Here is a 24,252-nt window from a genome sequence, read left to right as displayed (position 1 = left end):
AACAAAATATTTATCAGAACTCTGCGCTGTAGTGTGTGATTGGAATGGTTGTATGTAACCTTTATTTTTCCTCCCTATTGGCTATATTGTCCGTGCTGTCACAGGAATCCACATTCAGAGGATACATAATGCACTGAATGCTCCACGGTGACATTGCAGTCATCACTAAGAGACAGACCCTGAAAGTTTTGTAAGATTGTCACTGAATTCCTGATGCTGGGCCCAGGTGTGCCTGGTGTTTAGGCCAACGCCTTGGGAAAATTCCATCGAACAAACTGCTGTCTTGAGCTGAACAGTAGAAACTATTAATGTTAAATGTGAGAATTCAGAAGGGAATTTTGTTTTAGGAAATACAGAAACATGCCTATGCATTTAGTAGTTTTTGAATGCTCAGAGATTAAACGGTGAGAAAAAGATCAAGTCCTTACTGTTATCAGCACATGGAGTATAGTATGCCATTAATTTACCAGATTGAGAGGGCTTTCAGAATTTCTGTCTTGTCAACCAACTTTGCTACCTTGGGTACAGAAATCATTCAAAGTCACCCAGAAATCAGAAACTACGTCTCCCACCTGGCATCTGTCTTGGGTCAAGAGACTACAGAACTTGACTTCCAGGGTTCTTGGAAATATGTGGCCTCTCTGAGCATCCATCGCCCCTCTTATGAAATAATAATCAAAATAATATATTCACACAGATACTTTAGGAGTTAAATAATTAATGTTTTGAGTAGCTTAATGCAAAAGCACTTTGTATGATTAAGTACCGCTTTAATTAATTAGTTTAGGAATTTGATAATGTTCTTTGTGGGCTCCTGCAGCGTTTCGTTTAGAAGAATGCTGTTTGGTCTTCCCATGGGAGTATGCAGGGCAGTGCACATAGGACACAACCACAGACCTTGTCTCTGTCCCTCCAAATGAGAGAAGACTCACTGTGTGCTGGAGAAGTTAAATTTCTTTGTAACTCTTCCTTCCGATAGTTCCTTACCAAATATGAGTTACTATGCTGGGGTGGGATTTTTTTATTTTTTTTTTCTCTGAAAGTATTAATTGGAAGGGCTTACATTAAAATGTTGGAACCCCAAGTAAGTATTGGTACTGTTCAACAGGACTGTGTACATAGAATCACAGAATGGTTTGAGTTAGAAGGGACCTTACAGGTTATCTAATTCCAACTCCCTGCCATGAGCAAGGACACCTCTCACCAAACCAGGTTGCTCAAAGCCTCATCAAACCTGGCCTTGAACACTTCCAGGGATAGGGCATCCACAGCTTCTGTGGGCAACCTGTGCCAGTGCCTCACCACCCTCATCATAAAAAAAAAAATAAAAATTCTTCCTTATGTCCAGTCTAAATCTACCCTCTTTCAGTTTGAAGCCATTATCCCTTGTCCTGTCACTGCAGGCCCTGGTAAAAAGTCTCCATCTTCCTTATCAGACACCTTCAAGTACTGAAAGGCCATGATTTAATAGCAACTGCCTATTTTCCTAACACTCCTCTTGATCCTTGGGACAAATAGGTCAGATGCATTTTTTAAATTATCCATGCTATTATACTTGATGTTTAATATCCTGAAATATGAGCTTGGGGTGATTCTAGCAGGTCTTCTCAGCTGGTTCACTGTAGGCAGTTTGCAGTTTGCACTATGTGGGAGATGTCAAAGGGACACAGTGAGAGTCAGGCCAAGTGCCTAAATTCCCATCTCACTGCAGAAATAAAAATAGTTATATGTGGTTGTGCAAATTCATACACCCAAACAGTAATGGCTTCATTTTCTAAGCTGCTCTTCCCACTGAATATTGCAGATAAAGCACTCTTTATTTAGAAATGCAATTCTGACTGTTATGGGTATAATGGCTAGTAATGATGCCAATGGCAAGCATGGAGCACTTGCCTTTCACATTTCAGGAGGAAAAAAAAATAATTCTTTTACAAACTTATCTGTTCTTCAATAAATGACAGAATTGCAATCTTTTCTTATGATAAAACCAAATAATCCAGGTTCATGCTAGGCACAGGTTTCTGAGATGGCATCCTTCAATTTTAGGGCCAAATGTACATTTGAGTGGGAAAGATAGATGGGGAAGTACATTTTTGGGTGAGGAAATAGTGTCTGCCCTGTTTTTTTCTTCTTCACCTTGAAGTGAGAAGAGAGAAGAGATCATTTTATGGTACAGTGCAGATGTGTCTCTTCTTCCAAACTGATAAGCCTTTACAACGATATTGATCTGCACGTTGAGACCACCATGCTTACAAATGCCTTGAATATTTAAGGAATTTTAGCCAGAGGGATAGTTCCCCGATGTCTGAACACATCTGCTGTCTAGCTGTAGGTGGACAGTCTCCTCTGAGTGCTTTAGCCTATTCATCTATGCAAATGCTGAAACTCAGATTCACTTTTAACTTTCCTCCACTTTGCATCAGTTCATGTGCTCTCAGCTTCCCTTGCTAGCTTCCAGCCTGGTGGCTAGCACGGTGGAGTCTGTTTCCAGATTGTGGCTTCTAGATGCTATGGAAACAGAAATAAATATTTTCAACTTTTTTTTTTTTTTTTTTGTATTTCAGATTATGTAAGTGCACCAGTAACAATGCATGGCAAAGGGAGTGCAGTAATTGAATGTGCTGTGAGAGCTTACTCTTTGTTGCTTAGCAATTAAATGTATGCACGTAGCAGCAGCACTGACAAAAATGCTAATAAAAGGTGACAAGTTATATCTCCTGAAAAAAATTACACAATTAAGTAAAAAAATCTTTGACAAGATACCAGAGCAGCAGCAAATGGTACATACTGATAGATCTTGTCCCTCCTGAAGGCAAGATCTTCAGGTACTGGCCACTAGAGGGGCTGAGATGATGGGAATAGAAGGGATCCACATTTATAGCATGGGCTACAGACACACAGTTGTGCAAACATGGTAAGGCTTTTTGTTATTGTTGTTGTTGTTCCTTTATTATTTGTATATATTTTTTCTCTGTAAAACGTCTAGAAACATGTTCTGTTTTCTCTGTTTCATTTTTTTCTCCTTGATGTTCAGGTTTGCCGATTTTTCAGAGCATCTCTTTCAACCGAATTTCTGACTTTCCTAGCAGATCCTTGAGTCACAGTAAAAGATTTGATTTATATAACGTGATGCAACCTGTCGTCTTAGTGTAATAGATTTATCTATAAAACTGCGTCTTTCATAGTACCAAACTGCTCCATTTGTTTTCTTAATTTAGGGCAAAAACGAAGCAGAGGAACTGCATTGTAGGCTGTAATTCTCAAAAAAAAGCCCAGCATTTACAGACTCCTTTCTTTCTCTGATTTGTATGTTTAACCTTTCACTCCTCTCTTATCCTTAGTCTCCTTCAAAAATCTCTTGTCACCTGGATTTTGCTCAGGAAGTGCACTGCTACTTGGACCGGTTAATACTTATTAAAACACTTGCTTTGCTGTGGGTATAGTGGTCAGGGTTATATTGGAGCTTTTTCCAAAACAGCTTGACACACTGTTGCATGAAATTCCTTTCACTACATTGAGTAAAGGAATTGCTTACGGGCTGGAAATAATTGCTCTTAAAGAGTTTGTTAATGTCTGTGGTATTTAGCAAATATTAGTTACATGCAGGATTTGAAGAGTTTTGTTTTCTTCTAGCAATTCTTTCTTCCCTTTTTTTTTTTTTTTTTTTTTTTTTTTTTTTTTTAGAGCTTTCCTTCATTAGCTTTCAGCTCACCATAGTGCTGATTCTGCATTTGACAATCTGCCTGCATAGTGAATTGCAGGATCTGGGCCCAATTTTGATCTATTTATATTATAGTCCATTTCATTTTAACTGAATGCAAGTACTAATTTGGCCATACTTGCTTTCAGTGTTATCTCAAGTTGTGCCAAATCATCAGACAGTCCATTTGGAGTTTGGCGGGCTTTGCTGAAACTCCTGCATTTCTGGTCAAGTGCTATTGAAAAATACTTCTATTTATCAAACAAAAGTAGCCTACCTCTTGGCTTGGTTCGGCAATCCTAATTTCCTATTCCATGAATTAGAAAGTAAGATACTACAGACCCTGAATCAGTGCAGATCAGATTGTATTCTGTGTAAATAATATGAATTAAACTAGTTTTAATTCATGTACTATACATCTTAAGAAAAAAAAAATGAAAACATACAGTAAAAATAATGATGGCAAACTGAAATGTTACTGGTCTCCTCTTCCCTGGCTTCTTTGTAAGTGTATTGATAGAAGAGTAATTGAGATAACTCCACAGAGAACAGTGCTGTTGTATGATACAAACAGCTAAAGGCTATTTGGAGAGATTTTTCTGACTAGTCAAGTTCATGTTCGCTTCATTTCTTAAGTTTTCCCCAAAAAAGGATTTTTTCAGCATGTGTTAAGCAGGTAGAAATTATCCTATACAGATGAAATTGTACCTAGACCCCAGACAGCTAGGGTAGATATATCAGAAAGCAAGGTAGAAAGACAGTAAAAGTGCAACAGATTGTTGTGCTAAAATATTCTGTGTGCATTTGGTTGTGATCTTTTTAATGAGATGGTTTACAACTTGTTCAGGACATTGAATCAAACATCCAGAAAAGGAAAGATATGACTCCACTGGGTTGATATAAAAACAAATTTCCCTGATTTCTCTCTTCCCTCTTCCCCCTACTCCAGTAAATGTTATCTTGGCAAAATGTGCTCTGAGTGAATCAGTTTGATTTGTGAAATACTCTTCTCCGAAGGCTGCATTTAGAAAACTACTTCCAAATAAGTGTATGCTATCCAAAAGTATCAGAAATATTTCAAGCCTTAGAAATAGTTTTTAAAACATATTTACATATTTCTTTCTTCCCATATTACATGCAATGACATGCAAATACGGTTTGTGCATGTGTATATTTACATATATGTGTGTGTGTATGGGATAGCATATGAAAAAGCAAATACTTTTTAGAAATGTCTATTTAAATGTCTGCCTGGAAATGCATGCAGTATGTTCTTTTTTAAGTAGCCTCCTCCTGGTGGTACCTTCACTGAGATTCTCACCAGTTCCCATGTAGTGTTCTGTAAATACCCTGTGAGAATGACTAGCAAGAAGGATGATCTTGCATAACAGGCAGCTGACTAATTTAGACCAAGAACACTGATCTACAATGACTGAAATAGTCTCAGTCTTGTTTCATTTTTGACATTTGAAGTTTTAGCATTACACTCTATACCTCTGTAATTCGGTCTGCGGAAGTCACTGCTCATATATTCAACCATTTTCAGGTAGAACAAGAAAGGGATAAACCATTCTAAATATCAAAGAAAGGGCAGGATTTTGTGTGTTGTGTATGTTCCTGACACACAGAGAGGGCCAGGTAACATTTATGTAAATGATCTCTACCCTATACCACTTCTTTAGATAAGTACCATAGTAGATCATCTTATCCATCTTTTTGAGCCCTCTGTATTTTATTCACCTTTCACTGTACCTTGACCTAAGCTGTTCTTCTCTTTTATCCAACTAGATTAATTCAGGTTTTAACAAAGAGACTGCAAAGAGACTGCAAAAAACAAACTTTGCTGTCTATCTCTCACCTGCATCTTCTTCAGTTTTGGACCACGCATGTAAAGGCTGGGGCGGTGAGATGTGTTTGTGAGGTGGTGCCACCTCTGTGGCCATCTATCCCACTGAGTTTGGAGACACTACTTTCAGTGCAGCTCTGACGGAGGCTGCAAAGAGGCAGGACTTGCCTGAGCACTGGCTTGGTCTGGGCCTGAAGCCAAGGGATGAAGCTGAGATGGAACATGAGTCCTATGAGGGAACTGGGTTTGTTTAGTCTGGAGAAGAGGAGGCTCAGGGGAGACCTCATTGCTCTCTACAGCTACCTGAAAGGAAGGTGTGGGGAGCTGGGGGTTGGCCTCTTCTCACAGATAACCAGTGATAGGACTAGAGGGAATGGCCTCAACTTGTGCCAGGGGAGGTTCAGGTTGGAAATTCGGAAACATTTCTTCTCGGAAGGAGTAGTCAGACAATGGAATGGGTTGCTCAGGGAGGTGGTGGAGTCACTGTCCCTGGGGGTATTTAAGGAAAGGTTGGACATGGTTTAGTGGATGACATTGGTAGTAGGGTGATGGGTTGACCAGATGATCTTGGAGGTCTTTTCCAACCTTAGTGATTCTATCACTGTATGGCAAGGTGGGAATGTTTTTGAGTGAAAATGACTGATGCTCAGTATAGCTGCTTGGAGGTCCACTCTGGTGTTTCCATGGGATTGATACCCATCTCTTGCCATAGGTGTTTATACAGATTCAGTGCCATTGAGTAATATGTAGTATTTACATAACCATCTGAGTCCACTGGGTGACTGAAATTTCTTTGCCACCATTGACTCTGCTCTTCATCCATGATCTTGAACTTTTGTTAGAAAAGACCTTATAAATCTTCAGATGCACCAATCTACATTTGATACACAAAAAGCCATACATCTTATATTCCTTGCTACCATAAAAATGTGACTCATCACTGCAACTAATTTTGTTTTGAGAAACAGTGAACTGTATCAGAATTCCTAAGGTAGGAAGAAGTCAGGGAAGAAATGACTGTGTAGTTCGCTAGATTTGTTTTAAGTGATGGTTTCTAAAATCTGAACTCCTTAAAAATATAAGAAAAGAGTAGCCAGTAGTGTGAATAAACTTTACAGGAGAAGGAGCAGTCATGTGTATTTGTTTTTTTTTTTTTTCTTTTTCTCTCTTTTTTTAAATTTTTTCTTATTTTTCTCCCAAGCATGTCTTGCACACAGTCATGAGCTCAGCAGTTTTAATCTTAAATTGGTTCACAGCAACTGCTTATACCTAGCTTACAGAATATGCTGTTATCAAAAAAGAAAACTTGCCTGAGTTGAAATTTTCTTTCTCACTAACAAACACAAGAAGGAAGTGATGGGTAAAATTTAGAACACTATTGTATAATAAATGAGTAATCAGAGGAAATTTAATGCATGGACAACAATCTCGCTGTTCTGTTGCTCAGATACGCAGCTTGCCTGAATCTAAATATATTGATTTATAAAAGGTGCGTATTTGGTGATACATATCCTGTATGCCTGCAAAACAGTGAAGAAGAATATTGATATAACTGGTTGGCTACTGAAATAAGCCCTTAAAGTAGTATAGCAAGTTACTATGGGGTTAAGCTTTTAAAATTACACGGTGGTACAGGTTGGGGCCTGCAACAGGGAGAAAGGGGTGTTCAGAGACATCTACTCAAGGGCTTTGTAAGTCCTGATCAGTGCAGAAGAAAAGCTCCACGGTGAGAATAGCCTGGAACACAGCCCACATCATGGCAATGAAGAGGATGAAGTTAAACTTCCATATTAGCTTTTTTGAAGAGTGGGATTTAATGCTCTCAGGATTGTCAGCCTCCTTAAAAGTCTCCATGTGTGTTCCTGGAGATATTTGTTAACTGATTGATAGAAAAAAAGAGAATTGTTCTTTGTTATTAATGAAAGTCTTTGCAACAGAAAGGATTATAAACATCCTCTTCGATAATCTCAGCATTTTAAAACATTTCTTTATCTTGATATTAACTACTGATGCTCAGTTTGCTACTGAATATAGATGTCTTTATGAATATACTAATGAGAAATAGGTTGGCTGCCTATTTCTTCAGGGACACAAGTGGTAAGGAGTTCACAAGCCTTTTGCCTTCGGGCCCCATGCAGTTCCCCAGGGTGGGAGTAGCCTTCAACCTCTGGCATTTTATGGATGCTGCAAAATCGCGGTAGCAGGCTCAGTATTGGAGACCACTCAAACGAAGAGGTGGGTTTCAGGGAAAGCTGGGTTTTATTTTTGGCTGCTCAGACTTTGCAGAAGGTGAGGCAGCTGAGGTTTGAGGTTAGCCTGTGTGTTCCCGCTGGAGACTGCTGCCAAAGGAGCAGCGCTTGGAGTGCTGTTGGGAGTATGCGCTGACCTGTGGATAAATAAAAGACATTAGAAATGCAATTATGCCATTAGAACAGCGGAGGGAATAGTTGCCCTCTAGATGGAGCTGTGCCCTTGTGTTATAACGGAGTTGACTCTAAGCGTGAGGATTAAAGATGAAATCTTTCTTCTGGAGGGCTGGGTGGCAGAGCCCTGTTGCCAGCGGATGCCCTGCTCAAGCGTGACATGGGAGAGCAATTGCAGACTTCCCTCTTCCTCTCATATGGATATGGGTATGGTAGAGCAGGCTGTAGGACAGATTTCTCTGCTAATAGCAAAGCCTTTTATCCCAGCTCCCACCCCTAGCTGTTTTCTCTCAGGCTTCCTGTTCTCCCCTCTCCTTGTTCACTTCTTGCAGGTCACTTTGTCTCGTAGCATCTTCCAGGCCCACAAAAGCTGCCATTTCCTCAGCATCCTCACTGTCTACTTAAATCTAGCTGCCAGCTGTGTACTGTATGATAATGTCTTTTTAATAGCTGTATTTTCTTTGTACTATGTACTCAATTGCTGTGATTGTGAATGGGCACTGTATTTGCCTGTGCTTTAGGTAAAGTGAGGGCATATCTTCTGTGTGCTTATAACTTCACTTGGAATGCTTTCTAAAGCATAGCTCACAGCTTTATAGGACATTTCATTGCTATATTGGATTGAATTAATCTGAACAAGGTCTGTATTTGCCTTAAATATTGTCTTATTATAGTTTAGCTTGTTCATGGAGTAGGATATTCTGTCATTTCTGGTCCCTATCTAGTAATGTTGTAGCCGAACCCCTATATTAAGCCATTTTTAGGGCTGACCACTTAGGTTCCCAAACAGCCAGGGCTGTGAATTTTCATTGTGCTGGGTATGTGTGTTTCTGAAGAGAAGAAAATGTGCTTATGTGCCAGCCAGCCTGTAACATTTTAAGTAGCATGATGTGACGTACTTAATGGGTAGTATGCAGAGGTCACTTTATGGTTTTTTTTTTGTCATTTCTCCCAGGAAAGAAGCTGGTAGCACAAGTATGCAGGCAATAATAACAGAAAACAGCTTAAAAGTCAGAGCAGCACTCTACTAATAAGTATAAGCCTTTTGGGAAACTCTCCTTCCACAATTACACAGCTTTTGTAAACTCCCACTAAACTGCTATTCTATTTTTGCTGAAGCCTGGACACAAGTCCACTTATTTAGTAAGACTTCATCAGAAGGAAAGCATTTTTCACATTCTCATTATTATTACAACAATTTTCTTCAATATCATTCAAACCAGTTTCTATTACTTAGGTAGATACTGATGACTTCTACTGAAGGCATAAAGTAGTTGTGACATCTTTGTCCTTGGAGACTAGAGATTTCAGACCATAGATTAAACTCTTTTAAACTAGCAGCTGAGCTCTATGATTTTCCAGGAAGTACCTTCCTCCTGCTTTAATGTATGAATTATGTATGCAATGAATGGAAATTATGAAAAGGTGACCACTGGTGGTTTGTTGTTTCATGTGACACCTAATGCATCGTCTTTTATTCTGAAACCAAGGGATTACAGGAAAAGTTTTTGTTTTTCTATTGGAATAAGAAAGTAATGGTATGACAGACAGTATTCTTGTTTCTTACAGGTTGGAAATAGAATCATAGAATCATAGAGTGGTTTGGGTTGGAAGGGACCTTAAAGATCAACCAGTTCAGCCAGGAACACCTCCCACCAGACCAGGTTGCTCAAAGCCCCATCCAGCTTGGCCTTGAGCACCTCCAGGGATGGGGCATCCACAGCTTCTCTGGGCAACCTGTGCCAGTGCCTCACCACCCTGTGAGGAAGAAATCTGATCTGAGTACACCCTACCTGCTCAAAACTCAACATCAATTGCGTTTTGCATATCCACCTTGTAAGAGAGTGTGTGATTATAGGAAAGCTCTGTTTGTGGCTGTCTGAGGTAGTGTTGTCTCAGTATTTGTGGCTGGCAGAGCTAGAAGAAATTAAGTGTAATTGGGTGTTGTTAGGGATTGTAGATCCTGTATGAACCAGAGCTATAGTCCGGTGCAGTTCCTGCTGATGATTTCAAGCATTCTGCCTGAATTTTCTGTTGCCAGTGAGCACTCTGTGCTTCCTGTAAAAGAGGGAAAGGTTCACAATGAGACCTTCGCAGAGGACCTCATTGAGGATATGAAGAGTAATATTAAGAGCTTTCACCTAAAGTGATCATCAGCGAAATGAGATAGAGGGGAAATGAAGGGAAATAGCTGAACTGATAAAGAGTGCATTGATCCACCTCTGCCAGACGAGTCACCTGGTGACTAAAGGCAACTAGCTGTGAGGAGGTATTGAGGGGAAGAGAAGAGGAATGAGTTACCTGGGTGTAGCAGGAGTGGGGACGGTGCTTCAGGCAGCTTTGCAGAGTAACAGACAATAGCAGTGAGCAAAATCTCCTAGTATGCCGGGAGGAACTTGAGTAGGAAGCTACCAGCAGTAAAAGAATAGAAGTAGGAAATGGGGTTTAATGGCTTTATGGTATACCAAATAACAATAAATTCAGGAAATGCAAGGCTTAGCCAGCTTGGTATTTATGTAAGAACACTTGATAGGAAGAAGCATGCTGATTGCTATAAAATAAAGCAAAACCAAAAAAAAAAAAAATTGTTTTACGTGTAGCTATTTTTTATTCCATCAGACAGGGAATCTAATCAGGGAAGACCAACTTTTAATTTTCTTAGAAACAGAAAGATTTACAACAATGCTAAGTGTATTCCTCTGAATTTGGCTGGCTTGGTCCCCAGCTAATGCTTCTCATCTGGCACCCGCTGTAGCATTTTCTGGGTTTCAGCGTTGCACTGGCCAGGAGCAGCGAGCTACTCCGCACACGCTGCTGAAGCTGCTGCCTAATGAAGCATTCCCACCGCAAGGTTTCTGCTGCAGTAATTGTCCCCATACCCAGATGTGTAATAATGTGCTTCAGCTAAGGGTCTCAGCTTAAAAAGGTAAAAGCAGCACAGCTAAAAGGCTGATAAACCAAAGATTTTTTTTTCTCCTGTCTGAATAATTTTGGTGCATTTGGTGAATTTTAATGCTTATGGAAATGAAAGATTTTATTGGAGGCAAAGCAAGTGTAGGCAGTAACCATAGTGACTTCTACACATAGAAGCTTTGCCAGTGTGCTTCAGTTCTAGTCTGCAAAATCCTAGTTATCAAACATTTGTAGGGTCTTATTGGGCAATTACAATGAAGGGTTGATGCAGGGGGGTCATTGTCCTTTACATAAAGAGCTACAGCCACAGAAACACAGTGGTCTTCTGCCAAGCTCCTCACTGAGGTCACACCTGAATTATGAAAGCGTCAAAGGTTGCCGCTGCGAATATTAATGTTATTGCAGATGCTTTTCCTTTGCGTCCTGGCAGGGTTAAATAATCTATACCTGCTTTTTTGTCGTATTGTTCCCTGGCCCTCAGCCACGCTTAAGGAAGACTTAAGGTGGACAGTTGTATGGTAATATGCTTTCCTGAGCTGTTGCTAGAGGATTTTACCTCTTGTTCCTAACCACTGTTAATAAGTAGCCTTGAGTCCATTGTCTTTCTGCAATAAATGTGAAACTTAATAGGAATAGTCTATTGAAAGCATATTTCTTCTATTTTGTTTGCTGTGTCAGAAATAACTTTACTATTTTTAGTAGACCTGCTAAACAGTTCTTTCACTGCACATTTGAACAGTCACAGCTTATGCTAGAAGCCTCTGAAGCCTCTGAATTTATTCAAGATTATAAAAAAATAAAATAAAATTTGTGGTACGGGTCATCCTGAAAACTTTGTTTTGGGGTGGGAGCAAGGTTCCCTGCAATGACAATGTAGGCTGGTTGGGGAGGTGGAAGATCTAATTGCTATTATGTCAAATTACCATGCATTTCAGTGTCGAATATTGTAATACTGAATACTGTATATAATTTCATGAAAGTATTCTGGAGTTTCCTTCATAACAAAAATGTAGTTTCCCTATCCCATGTTGTGAATATATATTTTCCCCCAAAAGAAACATTTAAAACAATTCATTTTATTTTCTAAAGGAAAAGGCAGAGTCGTTGATAAAATAGGCCTCTTAAATACTGTGAGAAGTCAGTGAACACTATTGATTATTTTTATGTTGTCATATACACAGCTGTTTACCTTTATTACTTCAGGTTAACACAGAAGATTGAAGGGTATTTGTATCAGAATGTTATTTTTAATGCATATTGTGGGACCCAGTGCACCAAATTTCCTCCCATAACCATTGTACCATGTTTTTTATATCTAGCTTAGGTTTGACACTGGGGAAAACTCATTTAAGCAATGTAGGTTTTTCTGCCTTTGAAACGTTTGCCGGTGATATGCAGATACTTTAAAGTTTGACTTCTCAAATTTATAGGAAATGAAAACAGCATTTTGTCAAGCTATTGCATATATTCAGTATGAAGCAGGGCCTCAGAAGAAAAGCCATTCAAGAGGGCTTTGTAAAACAGTCAGAAGCAGCCCTTGCTTTGAAGACCTCTCAGTTTATTTAAACAAAACTAAAAATCTTTCTTTTCCCATTTCAATTTCAAGTGGATGTGCCAAGGCATTGTTGTGTGAACTGTTTTCTTGAGGTTTAATATGCTCTTCTGAGATGCTCAAAAACAGGGACAAAAATACTGAGCCCTACATATTTTTTTTTCCTAAGAGCTAAATCATTCCATCTCACTTAACTAATGTATTGATTGCCTTTATCGAGTCCATAATAGTTCTGAGTTTATGAGCTGTGAGGCCTGGAAATGGATTAGTGCCAGTGTCTGCGATGAGATATGGCCAGAAGACAACTATTTTGTCTCATGGCGACTTTTGCGGTTACAGAACTTGACTTTATTTCACCTTCAGAAGAAAGTTTGTCATCTCAGATCACTGTGTATCAGCTTGAACAAGGACCTGAACGTGATGTCAATCCGTACAGTATGTTGCCACTTGAAAAGCCCAAACTCTGGTTCTCTAGCACATGTTTAACCTTAGCCATACATAGTAATCATATTTGCATGCTGGAGGTAAGGATGATGTGAAAAGTCATGTTTACACATGACCTGCTGTGTAACCCTACAGGCCATGACCCAGAGCTGGTGCTTCCACAGGAGACCCATGGGCAGGAGGCTCCTCTGGCCATTCAGGGCCTTGAGAAAGCCTTTCAGCTCTGCAGCTGTGGACGTACATTTCTATTCCAGTTCCTCAAAGCCTTGTTTATCTGCTTTTGCTTTTCCCTGATTCTTTCTCCTTGGTTTCTTACACAAAGCTAGCTCTCCAAGTCATACTCTTTGTATTCCTTGTGCTACAACCTCAGAACCTCTTTTTCTCTGCAAGAAGTTGTTCAGCTGGTATTATAAGTGTTAAATTTTTTTCAGTGTTTTTTTTTCTTTATTATAACATAAAAACAATTGAACTCAAGAGAGGTAATCAGAGGAAATCTTTTTCACCATTGTTTCTAGGACTTTTTGGCTTCAAACTGTATGGTGGGGTGAGATCTCAACCAGGAGCTTGGTTCTGGAGGTTCTGCTGCTTACCAATATCTTATCAATTTTACTTCTTAGAGTGCCATCTCCAATCTTGTCATCAAATCTACTGTTTGCTCCTCAAAAACACTAGGAATGTAAAAAATGCAGAAACTGACATGTAAACATTGTCTTGCATCACCCCTTATTGGGGGATTTTTCACAAAAAGTCCTGCTCACAGCTGCATCTTCCACCCAGGTGATATCAGAAGAATACAAATAATTTCTAACATCCTAACCTGCAATAACCTTCTTACATGTCACAGATTTATGATCACCTTTGCTAGTCAATATTAGGACCATTCCAGATTTCTACAGGATTGAGGCCTCTGTAAGAAGACATTAAGCAGCCTTTTGCACAAATGATTGGGCCATAAATGTTTCAACACAATTCTGTTTCAGAACAGTGGGGACTTATACCAAGGAGACGGTGACTTAGTAAACCGCAGTTTCAAAAGGAAAATTGCATCAGACTGAAATTTTTATCAATTTCTTCCAATCTCCCAAATGATGGTGATTTATATAGGAGGGTCAATAGATGCAAAGTATGGTAGTTACCCTATCGATCAAAAACTGGGCTATCTTGGCTTTGAAAAAGAAAGGAAAGCCCCCCTTAAATATTTTAAATAATTCTGATTTCAATTATTTTATTATTGATATGGACATTAAAATTATGTATTTTCCCATTAGAAAATGTCATTTTTCACTTTCTAGATATTTTTTACACCTGTATTTCTAATGGAGTGTGAAATTAAAATGAACATTCATGTTTTCTTTGAGGTACCAGCACTGCAGCTGGTGGTATAGAAATGAGCTTATGAACGGAGGGTTTTTTCTGATTATTTTGTCTGTTAAGCAACAACATATTGGGATTGATATTCCTGAGAATTCATTTAGATCTGATATTGACAATAGGTATTTCTAGATTTTGTTGGGTAATAGGATTTTGACAAGTAATTAAAACCCATAGATTGTTCTTCACATCGTTATTATATTATGCCAAATTGCATTTGGCTTTAAGAGGTTGAAATCCCCCTTTGGAGTTTTCTGTGGCCTTGTTGAAAAGCCATAGTGATGAATCTCAGAGAGATTTAAGGAAGAATGTTTGCTTAGGTACAGCAATGCATCTTGTAGTAATGTCTGTCCAATGTGCCATGTCACTTAGGTTCAAATACTCAAGAGGTTTTAGGCACAATAGACCTAGCTATAAGAAGGAGGATTCACATTTTAGCTTTTAGTGTTTCTGATCCTGACTGCAAATATTAGAAAAGGATAGCAGATTAAACTTTCCTTGTCCAAGAGCCTTGTTTAATTTTCCTGTTTGTTTGCCATAGAAATGAGTGGAGGTGCAAGTTCTTATGAGGCTTTTCTTTGTCTTAGTTTGCATATTCCTCATTAATTGACACAAACAAGGGCAGATCTTACTAACACAATTAAAGCAAGCATTGCACAAACTGCAGTAACTGTTGTCCTACTCCATGTCCGCAAAAGGATGACACGTAAGAGACACTTTTTATTGGCATTGATTGTTGGTAGTCTGCAGTTTAAAGAGGAAGGCATTGCAATTTTTTTAGTATAACTTTTGATCATCTCCATGTTTTCCCACTAGGTAATATATGCCACAGTGACACTGGAGATGGCAGGGTTTCTTGCTACTCAAATAAGCAGACAAAGCTTATTTAACTGAAGCAGTTTCTTCCGTCTCTTCTTTGAAGATACTATCTACTAAAATATCAGTAGGTGTTTAGAAGCATGGTGCTAATGGTGATAATGCGAGAAGGTAACACCTTGCTGTCTCTTCCCTTTCAGAATGGAGTTTCGAAAATCCAGTGGTATTTTATTACTTGGGTCCCACTTCTCATTAGTGCAAGGTCTAAACATTTTAAACAAAGTCCTGTCTGCTTATTTTCTGCCCAGGTATGTGCAGATTGATAGACTGGCCCAAATGTCTGGAGAGATTTCATTTCCAAGTGTGCTGGAAAAGAATAAGCCTAATAAAAGGAAGACAGCAGGAAAGTAGGAATTTCAAAGGTAGTCCAACTTCTTTGTTAGGGTCTCAATTCTTTTGTTATGATCTCAAATGAAAAGCAAAGGCATAGTGGCAGAACACTATCTTGTGTGGTCTGCAGTTTTGCCACATGTCCACTGGTTGCTTGCTTAACATTGGATGTTGTGGCTTACAGCAGTTTCCCCTGCACCCAGTTCAGCAACTTTCCTTTCTCTAAAGTGACTCTTTTCAGTATAATCCTTAAGCCCATTCCTAAAATGAGAATATGTTTGGAGTATTTTCTCACAGTATCACAGAATCACAGAATCACAGAATTTCTAGGTTGGAAGAGACCTCAAGATCATCGAGTCCAACCTCTAACCTAACACTAATAGTCCCCACTAAACCATATCCCTAAGCTCTACATCTAAACGTCTTTTGAAGACTTCCAGGGATGGTGACTCCACCACCTCCCTGGGCAGCCTGTTCCAGTGCCTAACAACCCTTTCAGTAAAGAAGTTCTTCCTAACATCTAACCTAAAACTCCCCTGGCACAACTTTAGCCCATTCCCCCTCGTCCTGTCACCAGGCACGTGGGAGAACAGGCCAACCCCCACCTCTCTACAGCCTCCTTTAAGGTATCTGTAGAGAGCGATAAGGTCACCCCTGAGCCTCCTCCAGGCTGAACAAGCCCAGCTCCTTCAGCCGCTCCTCGTAGGACTTGTTCTCCAGGCCCCTCACCAGCTTCGTCGCCCTTCTTTGGACCCGCTCAAGCACCTCGATGTCCTTCCTGTAGCGAGGGGCCCAAAACTGAACACAGTACTCGAGGTGCAGCCTCACCAGAGCCGAGTACAGGGGGACGATCACCTCCCTAGCCCTGCTGGTCACACTGTATCTTCCAACACAAATGGGAACAGTTTGGAAATCATGTCCCCATCTCTTTATTCCTATAGAGTCCAGGTGTCTTTAAGCAAAGATCAGAACCATCAGGGTATCTTCCACTGGACCATGTTTAACATCCTGCTCTGTATGGGAAGGCCATTCTTGCTCATTACTGCATGTTTGATAAGCTCAAAACTAGGTTAATGAAGAGTAGCTCAGATGCTCAAAAATATACTGCTTTAAGAAAATTCATGCTTTCCTAGTAGGGTCTGGAAGAGCCTTATATGTCTTTGTACATTACCAAGAAAATCTGACAGTTGGCTTTTCCCAAGGCAGGACCGAGTTTGATGGAACAATGATGAATATTCTTTTAAGCTATTTTCTGCCTTTTTTTTCTCCTCACTCACATTTCATCATTTTTTATCTAGACAAGAGAGAAACTTCTGGACCATCAATCTCTGTTACACTCTCACATGCTTCCACTTTCTAACCATTTCTTGTGTTATCTTTATCTTTTGTCATGAAAACGTGGAAAATATTTATGCCATCTGGACATGCAGAGTATGTGCTTTTCTACTTACACCCATTACTGAAATGAAGGGGTTATGATCCCCTGAGTCAAATCAACATTTATGGCATTGCCAAGACAGCCTATCTAGGGAGATCAGCTAGTGCTACCTTGAAGATGAGCACGGTCAGGAGGGAGAAGGAAAGCACCTGCTCATGTCTCAACTGCTGTTTAGTCCTCTGAAGTAGTTTGCTCCATTGATTTTTGTCTCTGAGGAAGGAGTTCATCTCTTTAGGGTGTTTTCAGAAAATCCATTGACTTTTCTGTTTTGACAGCATAGCTTTGTCTCGAAGCTATGGATGCTGTGCTCAAATTTTCCTTTCACCCCATCTAGACCTGATGTGAGTCACTGTGGCAGTACTGCTTTTATTATTAACGTTTACACTGCTTGCAGTTGGGACCCTCTCTATTTATCATACAGAAATTTAGCAGAAGATGGCCCCTGTCCCAAAGATGCTATCAGGTGAATGAAATGTATTACAAGCACTGTGCTTGGTGGACAAGCTGGATTTCGAGAAGTGGACCCTGTTGTGGTGGAACCACATCAGGCATACAGACAGGCGTTATAGTTTCTGTGCTTTTAAACTTAAAAGTTTTCTACCCCAAATCCCCAGACTGACTGGGGTTCTAGTGAGTGTTGTCCGAACAGTAACGTGGATGGATCATGTTATGCCTGTGTAGTAAAAAGGAGTTGTTTGGATGCTGTGCTGTCTGTTCAAAGCAGGACTACATAAACCAAGATCTGTGGAGATATAACATTGCAAAATGCTCTCATATTGTTTCTTTGAAACTGGGGGCTTTGTTTTGTAGTTCTTGCCAATTTCTGCCAAGAAAAATATTCAACACAAGGTTCTTCAGCAATTTACTTTAGCCACTAGGAGCAACTGAGTCCCTCGGGGAAAGGGTGGGGAAGCCAATGAACCCTGCATCACCTTAACATCTCCTCAAAGCTCCATGTGCAGGCAGATGGAAATTAATTTCTGCTAATTGTATCGTAATATTTCCCAAATTCATGTATTTAATGGAATGATTTTTCTTATGAAAACAGTGATCTGGGAAATTAAATTCATGTATGATCCACCCAGTTAGAGCATGAAGCAAACCGGTCTAGGAGACTGGATTTCAAACAGTCTGAGGAGATTTTGTTACAGAGTTCATATTCCAAGCTACTGTGACAAGCAGTTGCTAATTCTAAAAATATTCCCTAAGAGTGGGCTAATTTGTGCATCACTGAAGCATCGGTCCTTTTTGCTGTCAGTGTATATTTTGCAGTTGCAAGGAAAGAGTATGTACAGTCCTTAGGATCTGCTAAAAGGAAATTGGCAGCTGCACTTCTTAACTGAGAGTGATTTTGTTCATATCTACCAGTAGCCTTGTGAGTGCATGAGGCATTTGAAAAGGTGCCACTGCTGTGTGGTTATGCTTTATTTGCCTTTACTACCTCTCCAGTTCCTTTTAAATGTATTTATTTATTTATTTGTAATGAGCTCCACCAGACAGGTTTACTGTTTCTCTTCATTTTCAGCTTTTTAGATGATTCTGCAGGTTTCGTGAGATCTCATCAGCAGAAGCTGCTGTAGATTGATGGGACCCCATCAACCACCCTGCCCACTCAATATTATAAAGATTTGTGTCGTCAGTGGTCATGACGTTTAGTAGGAAGTTGCCCATTTATGGATACTAGAGCAAATGATATCATCACAATAGGTGGCTCCTGTCTAAATAGGATCATTTGTGAAATGAGATTACAGGCATTTATCTGGGAAACAGGAGACAGAGGCACCTGCTTTATGTAATTGATATCCTGGGGAATTATTGTGTACAATAATCAAGAAAAATCTTCATTTCTAATTCTATTATGTGGGAAAAAAATATCTCTTTTTTCAGCCTGCATAAAACAAACCCCACTTCCACATGGAATAAGCTCCAGACCATGTTTTCTATTATGCTTGAATATATGGGACATGCATTGCAATCCTATGCTTGCCACACTGCTGCAGTATACTTGTTTTGCAGAGCTCTGTAGCAGGCTAGTCAAAGCTGTGACTAACCAGACCCTTGGATACGTACTCTAATCTCTGGCCTTTATTTTTACAATGAATGTGACTCGTTCTTTGATTGCATATTTTTCTGATCTGTGAGAAGCTTCATGCTCTGTATTTGGATGCTGACTGCAATACAGCAATAGTCTTTGATACGGTAAGTCAAAGATGACTCATTTCTTACTCTTGTGCCTTCAATTTATACTTTCTACAACACTATATCATCAGGTAGAAAATTATGTGTTAATTAATGTTGAAGTAGTTAATTTTCAACAGATGCTCTTCCCTTCCCTCCCCCCGGTACTTTGCACCATGTTTTTTTTTTTTTCCTCCTCATGAAAGCAGTAGGTTTGAACTGTCTTTAAGTAAAATACTCTTGTTCTATTATTTTTAATAATATATACAGTATTTTGTCCTATTCTTTAATTTCAACAATGAAGAAGAAAATAGATCATACACACAGATCTGGAACTTCACATGTGATGCTAGAATACGATAAGTTCAGTCCAATATTAACCTTTATTACAGCGAGTATGATTTGAGAGGCAAGAATCTTTGGGGGATTTATACTTCAGATACAGTAGAAGGGTTCCAGTTTTCATTTGAGAATTCATAGTCAGGTCTGAACAGTTACAAGAGCCTTTATTTTCTGTGCAAGCAGTGGAGAGAAAATGCCTTGCAAAAAGACAGTTTTCTTTGTAATGCAGCGTGCAGAAGAAGATTCAGTAGTACCCCTTATCAAGTGCACTACATGAGATAAGAGTAAAAAAACCCCACATATTCGCTGCACAGTGATAGGAACCTCTATGTTACAGAAATGTGGCTGACAAGAATGGTATCAGGCAGAAATATTCTTTGAAGAGCTTTAAAATAGGACTGTGATCACACACATGCACATAACATGCACTCTTTCAGACAGCTAACATCAAGCATACAGAAAGGGTAAAATCTGATACCAGATTTTTTTCAGGAAACAACGGTCTGAAGCAGAGGTCTGAAGGATCACTGGGTTACTAGGTCTCCTTTAGTGAGATTCATTCAGCCCTGGCTTTAGAGCTGGGCAACTTTGCCGCAAGTGAACAGTGTTCAGATGGCTTGAAATGTGTGGATTTGGGAAGTAGTCTCCTTCTCCCTCTCTCTGTCTCTTTTTTCTTCCATGTCTTAAACTTTCTGAGGGGTAGCCCGTCTGGTTTTGGATATGCCTATCAATCAGTCAATCAATAAAATCAATACATTTGCATTTGCCAGTATCGGCTTCCGATGTTCAAGTAAGATAGATGGCTTTTTAAAAGTTAATTCAGGAACAGAGCCAAGAAAGGGAAAAAGAAATCAGGTCTGTATAAAATAAGAACAAAGGTAGAGGCTGACTGTCATCAGTTCACAAGTTGTAATTACCGTGGCTTTTCCACTTCTGCTGAGAAGTTTTCGGGTTTGATTTCTGTATTACCAGTGTGATAATTTTACAGGCATGCGTTACTGTCAGCTCTCGCATTTGCTGATAATTAGTTCCTGGATCCATATCTGTCATGTTTCCCTGTCATTTGAGACAGCCTACATCCCTTTAATTTAGCAACAAGTGATCGACATGATCACGAGTGCCCAGCGCAGTGCACTTTAAAATGTGTCTCCAGAAACGTACAAGCAGTTAAACAATATGTACTAGGTGTATAAGAACTATGCGGTTAGTCATTTTTGTGACTACTAGAATCCTTTTTTGAATGAAACATCCTATTTTAAAATGCTAGAAGGCAAGTGGAGGTGCAACAGCACATGAGTGTATCAAACAGTAGGACTCTGCCAGACGTTATCCTTTGCTTTTGTCAAAAAAATCCAAAGAACAACACTGAGTACAGGCTATTTTCTTCTCAGAACTGCATAATTAGATCTGCTTAATGTGTTTCGTGGAAGTTATTTCACTGCAAATGCCGCTTAAAGTGATCTAGAAAAATGAAGACATTTCCACAGATTTCATTTATGCATGTAAAGCAAAAGCTGTAGGAAAGTGGCATGTACTGGATATAGAGGCCAAATTACATGCTCTGTAATTCAGGCATACAACCGCTGGTAGCTTAGCTGATCAAATTTCAAATATTGAGCGGTTTGCAGGGTGCATCACGTAGAGAATAAATGTAAAGAAATGATTGTGTAGTCATTGCTTCTTGTAGTCCGCCTATTATTTTAATATATATTTTTTTAATTGCATTAATAATTTTCTGTCTATTTTGCATCTGCCGTATGATTTTCCATTAAAGGAAAAGAGATTTGGCAGCAGCTTTTCAAAAACAATAAAGTAATTTTTAAATAATAGGAAAGATAATCAATATAATTAGAGTCGTAAGCATGCCGAATGACATAAATAAAAGCATTCCACCCAATTTGTTTAAAACAGTATATACAGCTCTTAGTTGAATTTACCAAATATAAAGAAGGAAGAATGACTGTAGTACAGAGCATACCATGTTCCACTTTTGCTTTATCTAATAAGTTTGTAATTGATATATCCAGGAGTCATACAACTGCAAAACATAGATAACATTTATATTAGTTATGTTCCATAATTCTTTCTTATAGGGATTACTTGTTTAATTCTTATATTACCAATATGTTATAAATCTCAGACATTTTTTCTGAAAACTTTTGGATCTATATGCTTGGAATTCCTGTTCTTACATACTTAATTTTATGCTCTAAGCTTGATCACTGCAATAAGTTCTTATAGTTGATAATTTTTTTATTTTATTTTATTTTATTTTTGAGGAGAAAGACTTGAATTTGAGCTGGAGCACATCAGGGAAAATCAAAAATTGCTGCACTTATGTACATTCAAGTTTTATGAGTATAGTATAAATGAGATCAAATAGAAGTCTCTGACACAAATATAAAGGGAGTTAAGTGTGCACAGAAAGGAAGGAATAAGGGGTCCACATTCCTTGCTATCAAAAATAAAATTCTAGTAAAGTATTCTATAGTTGTGAGGAAAACCAAATGGCTTTTTAAGCTTGTTTTAAAGGGAAGTTGTGTTCATTGATATGAGTTTAGTATGGCACAGGGTCTGTCAGTGCCAGCTTCATTTTCTCTAAATACCCCAGGCAATATTTTGTTTTAAATATATATTCTTCAAAAATTCGGCTCAAGGTCAGTGCAGAGGGCTGGATTATTTGCAAAACCACACATCCTTGACTGGAGACCCCGTGGCTAAATCAAATTGCATGGCTTTTAGTTTCTTATTGTGTAATATAAAATATTCATACCTGCAACAACGAAAGATTTGCATGGATTGGTCCAATACAGATTGTGGCTGTCATATAATTTAATTGTCTTTGACAGATACATGTACAAAATTGATATTAAAGCCCAAAAATTCAAGACAGTGTGAATACCAACAAAGTATGCAGAAAGCAGCAAAGTCGTTCTGCTTAGCAAGCTATTAGTTCCTCTTAGCAGCATATTACCGAGGTACAAATAGGGTAACAAGTCTGTTACTGTCAGACAGCCCGCATAGGAGAGCAGTTAGTGGTATAGAGAGAAAACCACATAGTAATTCGAAGATTTCTTTTGCTGAAGGAAAGTGAAGCTGCATCAGAGTCACCATTAACGTCCTGAGAGATACAGTTTGCAATTAATAAATGTTACTACAGCGTTTGTGGTAGAAACCTTTACTTGCTGTATCGAAGATTTAAAGGTAACCATTGGCTATCAACAGAAAGAGAGAAAGAGATCTGAAGCAGAAAATCTTGTCAGGATCATACATTTCAATGCAATTTCTGAGAGAGGTGTTTGTTACCAGGTACAAGTTTCAGCTGATCTGTATAGTAACATGTCGTGAAAACAGTCATGTGTTGTCTGTCCTCCCAGTCCTTACCACTCTGTCTCTTGATACGAGAGCAGCACTATCCTTTATAAATTTCAGTTCATTTTCTAGGTGACCTGCCACCATCAAATCCTTGGTACCTGGGGCTTGAACACGCTTCTGCTGAAGCTGCTGGCAAAATACTTACTGGCTTAACTGGGATCATGATGAGGGCAACCCACCACTTAATAACACAGGCCAGAAGATATCAGGCTGCTTTTCCACTTGTCAGATGCAAGTGCTGTTCTTGCAGGCAGAAGCCTCCCACTGCCTCAGGGGGAGGACAAAATCCTCCAGACCTTGTGTGCTTTGCCCACGGGGATAGGAGGGCCAGGGGCAGGCCATGCAGGCCAAGACAGATGTTCCTGTAGGACCAGGCCTGCAGTGGCACCACTGGTGCACGCCTGGGTTGGGGGCTCCCCAGGGGTACAGTTTAGCACCCTGCCACCAGGACCTCAGTGGAGTCCCCTGCTTTCACAGCAGAGGATCAAAAAGCCACACTAGTGTTCATGATGAGATATTAATTCAGCACAAAGTGACCGTCACTCCCTTGCTGTGGCTCCTCCTGTAGGTGATGACAAGCAAACCCGAGCAGAGGCAGTTCATCTGCTGCTGGGTTGGAGGGGGCAGTGGGCTCAGCATTGCTTTGAGGACTGGGCCTTGCTGCGGTTTTGTTTTTTGGTGGAATTTGACTTCTGCTGGGAGGCTCTTGTTCTTAGAAAGCCCTTTTTGTGGTGTCTCTCTGCTGTTGGAGACGAGGACTGAGTTAAACGCCCCTGAGCCTCACATCCCTCCCTGCTCACATCAGCAGGATAGGAGAGGGCACAGAACTGGGGGGCTCTTCTACACATTTCTTCAGGAGTTAGTTTTTAGACACAGCTTTCTTCATGCATTTTTAATCCTGTAAATGTTATCAGTATCTCTTTAAGTGTGGTGTTGTCATCCCGACAATCTTTCTCACGTCTGATTTATTTTCCCTCTCCCCCTGCCCAACTGCTGGTAGAAGTAATAGGCAAGAACTAAAAGAAATTAAAGGCATATTTTTTCTGTTCACTCGGTGTGTTTGACAGCATTTTGTATCTATTCAGCCTCACTGTTTCCTCAGTGCAATCATTTGGCTCCTTCCCATTTGTGCAGGCTTAGTAGCAGCTGAAAGAAGAAAACATCTTAAAGCAAGAGGAATAATACCGTAATGTCAAAAAGACTGGCAGGTGAAGTAGCTGAATCTCATAGGGACTCTCGATATTATTGATTATTTGGAGTCAATGGTATTTTTCTGATAAATACATAATCTGTATACCTCTTGATAGACATAATAAAAGCCTAAATTATGTCTTACAATTAGATGATTTGTGCTATTGCTCTGAACAGCCCGCTGAGCATTTATCTCCCCCCTACTTTAGCTTAAGCTGTGGCTTATTTCATTTTTCCTTTAGCAGAGCCATCTGAAGAGGTTCACATCCTGCT

The 24,252-nt window shown here is 39.5% G+C and overlaps 1 protein-coding gene across 20 annotated transcripts in view; it reads left to right on the top strand.

Annotated features, from left to right (window-relative positions):
• DLGAP2 (DLG associated protein 2) overlaps window positions 1-24,252 on the top strand; it is a 469,035-nt gene that overhangs the window by 117,738 nt on the left and 327,045 nt on the right. For 6 of the 20 annotated variants that reach the window (XM_068678465.1, XM_068678463.1, XM_068678464.1 and 3 more), the window contains exon 1: window positions 18,636-19,092. The exons of 9 other annotated variants lie outside the window; for them this stretch is intronic. The gene's annotated coding sequence lies outside the window, so the exon portion shown is untranslated. Of the gene's footprint in view, window positions 1-2,833; window positions 2,915-18,634; window positions 19,093-24,252 lie in introns of those variants that run through there. 5 more of the 20 variants (XM_068678454.1, XM_068678450.1, XM_068678452.1 and 2 more) reach the window with 2 other exon arrangements.

The sequence above is a fragment of the Anas acuta genome, chromosome 3, assembly GCF_963932015.1.
Source record: "Anas acuta chromosome 3, bAnaAcu1.1, whole genome shotgun sequence".
Lineage (NCBI taxonomy): Eukaryota > Metazoa > Chordata > Aves > Anseriformes > Anatidae > Anas > Anas acuta.
Note: the sequence above shows the minus strand (reverse complement) of the source record. Positions and strands in the feature narration are given on the sequence as shown.